This window comes from Euwallacea fornicatus, unplaced genomic scaffold (genome assembly GCF_040115645.1).
Source record: "Euwallacea fornicatus isolate EFF26 unplaced genomic scaffold, ASM4011564v1 scaffold_134, whole genome shotgun sequence".
Classification (NCBI taxonomy): domain Eukaryota; kingdom Metazoa; phylum Arthropoda; class Insecta; order Coleoptera; family Curculionidae; genus Euwallacea; species Euwallacea fornicatus.
Genome location: NW_027096102.1, coordinates 70,856 through 76,936, shown reverse-complemented (window position 1 = coordinate 76,936; position 6,081 = coordinate 70,856).

Genomic DNA, 6,081 nt, shown 5'->3' with positions numbered 1-6,081 from the left:
TTAAATGGATCCCGTAACTTTTCTCTTCCATGAGTCGCTACGTAAGCTGGGGTTTCTTCTTCAAACATATTGGGTTCTTCCAAATTTTCATTTAGTCTACCAGTTCTCTTTTCTTTCTCGTCGCTAAGCGTTTGATTTAGTTTTTTGTATAAAATTTTTGTTCTTTCTTTATGTTCGGCAACGTAATTCGTCATTAGTGCCTGATCCAATTCAATATTAAAGGGGTCTTCTTTATTAAGGTGTCCTGTGATTATGTCGATTGGTTTGAATTTGGTAATTGAATGTATTGTGTGGTTATACGCCAGTATTGCTTGTTTGACCTTTCTTGTTATGGGTGAATCCTTTTGCCCTTGGTTGTTTAGTAATCGAACGTGTTCTGTTAATGTCGAATGTAGCCTTTCCACCACTCCATTAGATTGAGGGTGTTCCGGTGAGCAAAAATGGATGTCCACTTTATGGAGTTGTAATAACTCCGTTACAACTGTGTTTTTGAATTCTGTTCCGTTGTCCGTGATTACTTTTGTGGGGATTCCATGGTGCGAAAAGAATGTAATTAAATTATCTGCTATTTCCGGAGCGGTTGTTGAATTTAATGGATAGGCTTGTGCATATTTGGAAAAGCTATCAATGATGGTCAAAAATTTTGTTTTTTCTAGGGTGTAAGTGTCCAAATGGATGATCTCGAATGGTCTGCTGGCTGTGGGTGTGATGTTCATTTTCATTTTAATTGGGTTCCGGGCATATTTGCTCTTTTGGCATATTTCGCATTGATTAATGTACATTTGTATGGACGTTTTAATATTAGGCCAATAATATTTGTTTTTTATCCTTTGTTCTGTCTCATCTATGCCTCTATGGTTGGTCTTTCCTTCATGATATGCCTGTATTGTTTCTTGTACTTCTGTTTCGTCTATTACATCGATTAATTTGATCATGCAGCGTTTAAACTTCAGTGAGGGGTGTTTGAAATTTTTCGTTATTACCTTGCTGAACTCGGGGTATAGATTTGGATCTTCAAAGTACAGAGAGTATAATTTTTGTGGGTCCACATATTCCTTAATAAATTTCATTACATCGTACTCCAAATTGTTCTCGGATAACTGTAACAAAAATCTTTTCTTTTTTCCAAATAATGTTATTTGTTTTGTTTTAGCTGGCGAGTGACAAACACGTGATATTATAACTTGATGGGCGCCGTAATTTACAGCTGTCTCTTGCATTGGTATTCCCACGACGGGATGTTGTTCGTTGTTGGAATGCACGGTATTTCCATCGTCAGCATTTCCGGCGTTCATCATCTCTGGTATTTCGTTATTGTCACGTTCCGTGTCTGGTTGAGCTATAACTGAAACCTGATCTATATCCATTTCCTCTGGCTGTGTTCGACTCGTGGATTCTTCGAATTTTCTTGCTTTTAATGATTCGTTGAATTCTTCCATATACTGTACAAGGTTGCTGATATCATCTGTTTCCTTCACGTTTATCTCGATTCGACTTAAAGCGTCAGCGATCATATTTAGTTTGCCTTTCTTATAAAAAATATCAGAAAATTCGTTGCATAATTCAATTATTTTCCCTTTTTCCTCTTGGTACTTATGTTCTATTTTGATTGGAGATGAAACGGGCAAATCCGTTAATTCGTTATTACTTTCTATATGATTAATACTACTTTCTGTTAGATTACTAAATTCTTCAACCTCGATTGGTTCTGAAATATCGAAAGTAATCGGTTCACATATTTTATTTTTTATTGTGGTGATCGCTTCACCATTTCTAGCTACGGATATCGAATTTGGTATCTCGCAGTTACCTATCTTAGTATAAGGGTTCATTATTTCACCTTTTTTAATATTCCTTCTTATCTTTATAACTTGTTCCGAACGCGGACTTACAGTAACAAAATTAGTTTGTGGTTTTACCTTATAATATTTTAAGGGTATGTGTGCATAAGGGGTAATTAAGTATCCTTTATCGTAATCCAATTTTGCCTGTAACAATTTCAAATTATCTATCCCGATTAGCCCATCAAAGATGTGATGGAACTTGAAGAGATAAAATTTCATAAGTGATTCTTCAGGTAGATTGAAAATTTTTGATGCCGGTACATTAGTACTGTACTTATAGGCTGATTGCTGATATACCGTCGATACGATAAATGGTTCTGGTTTAATGAAATTTTGAAAATATTTATTTGCCAACTCTGGGTTGATAAATGATCTAGTTGAACCACTATCTATCAAAAATTTTAAATCATATTCCGGGAATATTATATAAGATAATTCACTAGATGCTATATTGTTTAATTGAATAGTTTCCGGTATTATTTGCCGTCGCCGTCGAGGCTCGTTGCATAAAAATTTCCGTCCACATCCTCCGTGCAAGAATGTGCTGACGCTGCATTCTCGAAGCTGCGAGAACTATGCGGCGAACATTCGCACGGAAGTGTCATGTTACAACGGCGTGTGCGGTTCGTCGCTCTAATGTCGGTGTCGTTTTCACATTCTTCCGTTGTGTGATATAATTCTTCGACCACAAAGTTTGGATTGCGATTCGAGTTAAATGGCCTCTGTTGAAAATTTGATTGGGGTCGAAAATTTTTAGATGTATTACGGGTTGACACGCTCATAGGGGTAGGCTTTGGTAATGGCCTATTTTGGTTGGGTCTAAATACGTTTGTGGATGGTCTTTGCGTAGAATTTTGAGCATTGGCGAAATTGTTAGCTCTGAATGGGGGTGATTGTTGGCTTTGAAAGCTAGTGGGCCTGAATGGTGACTGTTGCGGGAATGAAAAATTGTTTGGTCTAGAAAAAGTTTGCTGTTGGAAATTGGAAAAATTATTTGCATTGGAATTAAAATTATTATTTTGAAGTCTCCTAGAGGTTTGGTTATTTTGTCCTCTAGGATATTGGGGTCTTGTATGGGTCTGAAAATAGTGGATATTATCCTCTTCGATTACGAACTGTAAAGCCGTAGGGAGATTTTGGGGTCGCATACACCTAATTGTGGTGCCTAAGGGTTCTTTAAGTCCTGAAAGAAATGTCTTTAAGGCTAATTCGTTGTATAATTCCCTTTTAAGATTTTTCCCAGCTTCAGTTAATTCATGCGCACTGACGTAAGAGCAAAGTAGATTTAAAATATGCAAAATCCTGTCATAAAATTGACTCGGCGATTCGGAATTAAGTTGGCGGAGCATAACCAAATCCCTGTTTAAACATGCCTCGTCTCTCTGGTCGGCAAAGTGCCTGCTTAAAATATTTTTTAATTCTGCCCAGTTCGATACCTTCTGGGTTCCCAACACTAATTTTGCATTACCCGTTAGTTTACCAATTATGCAATTTAAAAGATACACGTTTTGAAAGTGATTTGGTTGCTGGGCCAAGTAAAATGAGTCAATGACTGAATCACATATCGATAGATATCTTCCTAAATCATTAGGATTACCGTCAAATTCAGGGATGCACTTCAAGTATTCGGGTTTGAAATCGGCCATGACTGAACGCACACTCGTGTTAGATTTTATGGTACGTGAGACTTTGGAATTGTCGGGATTAGAGTCAGTTGAAGTTTCTACTATGGTCAGGGTTTCTAACTGATTAAGTAACTGATCTACACTTGACATCGATTGTACTTACAGTATCAGGATGATGCCTCTCAGGAACATATGGTTGCTTTCTTTGCCTTGATTGGATCTGGATCTGGTCCACTGGTCCAAGCTTCTTCTTCTAATTTCTTTCTTCTTCACTGGTTCGGTAGTTCGCGGTTAGTTCATTAACGTCGATTCGTTAATAAGCCCGAAAACTTATCCGTTACGACTGCGCCACTTATATTTCTTTACTCGTTGGGAGCAATAAAAAAATGATTTATTTATTTTAAAATAATTACAAGTTCAAATAAAGGCAAAAATTACGTTACACTATCAGTTACGACTTTCAATCACGACAATTACACAAAGAATGCTAATTAACTTAAATCTACTCCTTTTATATAAAATAAAGTTCATAGTCAGCACTATTGCATCCTGGCCGTGCGCTTCCCGCGGTGGTTCGTGGAATCCGCGTGTGGTAATTAGCCTAATGGGGCCATAAACGACAAATCGCCAATTCGGCTGTCCTAGAACAGTCAGTTTTTGTCCAAATCGTGTAAATCGCACGATTTAGGGCTATTTCCATCATTTCGATCCATCCTGAGTTTTAAAATCGTCAATTCCGTGAAATCGGCGAGGTTCGTCGGAAATTGACCTTTAACCATGCTTTGACGTTATTTCAACAACGTTACGAGAAATTTTGTTCAAATCATGTCCTTTCAGCAAAATAAACCTAATGGGGCCTTAAACGCCAAATCGTCAATTCGGCTGTCCTAGAACAGTCAGTTTTTGTACAAATCCTGTAAATCGCACGATTTAGGGCTATTTCCATCATTTCGATCAGTCCTGTGTTTCAAAACCGTCAATTTCGTGAAATCGGCGAGTTTCGTCGGAAATTGACCGTTAACCATGCTTTGACGTTATTTCAACAACGCTACGAGCAATTTTGTTCAAATGGTCTCCTTTTAGCAAAATAAGCCTAATGGGGCCATAAACGATAAATCGCCAATTCGGCTGTCCTAGAACAGTCAGTTTTTGTCCAAATCCTGTAAATCGCACGATTTAGGGCTATTTCTATCAATCCTGGGTTTCAAAATCGTCAATTCCGTGAAATCGGCCAGTTCCGTCGGAAATTGACCTTTAACCATGCTTTGACGTTATTTCAACAACGCTACGAGCAATTTTGTTCAAATGGCCTCCTTTTAGCAAAATAAGCCTAATGGGGCCATAAACGATAAATCGCCAATTCGGCTGTCCTAGAACAGTCAGTTTTTGTCCAAATCGTGTAAATTGCACGATTTAGGGCTATTTCCATCATTTCGATCAATCCTGAGCTTAGAAATCGTCAATTCCGTGAAATCGGCCAGTTCCGTCGGAAATTGACCTTTAACCATGCTTTGACGTTATTTCAACAACGCCACGAGCAATTTTGTTCAAATCGTCTCCTTTTAGCAAAATAAACCTAATGGGGCCTTAAACGCCAAATCGTCAATTCGGCTGTCCTAGAACAGTCAGTTTTTGTACAAATCCTGTAAATCGCACGATTTAGGGCTATTTCCATCATTTCGATCAGTCCTGTGTTTCAAAATCGTCAATTCCGTGAAATCGGCGAGTTTCGTCGGAAATTGACCGTTAACCATGCTTTGACGTTATTTCAATAACGCTACGAGCAATTTTGTTCAAATCGTCTCCTTTTTGCAAAATAAGCCTAATGGGGCCATAAACGACAAATCGCCAATTCGGCTGTCCTAGAACAGTCAGTTTTTGTCCAAATCGTGTAAATCGCACGATTTAGGGCTATTTCCATCATTTCGATCAATCCTGAGTTTTAAAATCGTCAATTCCGTGAAATCGGCGAGGTTCGTCGGAAATTGACCTTTAACCATGCTTTGACGTTATTTCAACAACGTTACGAGAAATTTTGTTCAAATCATGTCCTTTCAGCAAAATAAACCTAATGGCGCCTTAAACGCCAAATCGCCAATTCGGCTGTCCTAGAACAGTCAGTTTTTGTCCAAATCGTGTAAATCGCACGATTTAGGGCTATTTCCATCATTTCGATCAATCCTGAGTTTTAAAATCGTCAATTCCGTGAAATCGGCGAGGTTCGTCGGAAATTGACCTTTAACCATGCTTTGGCGTTATTTCAAAAATGTTACGAGTAATTTTGTTCAAATCGTCTCCTTTTAGCAAAATAAGCCTAATGGGGCCATAAACGACAAATCGCCAATTCGGCTGTCCTAGAACAGTGAGTTTTTGTCCAAATCGTGTAAATCGCACGATTTAGGGCTATTTCCATCATTTCGATCAATCCTGAGTTTTAAAATCGTCAATTCCGTGAAATCGGCGAGGTTCGTCGGAAATTGACCTTTAACCATGCTTTGACGTTATTTCAACAACGTTACGAGAAATTTTGTTCAAATCATGTCCTTTCAGCAAAATAAACCTAATGGGGCCTTAAACGCCAAATCGTCAATTCGGCTGTCCTAGAACAGTCA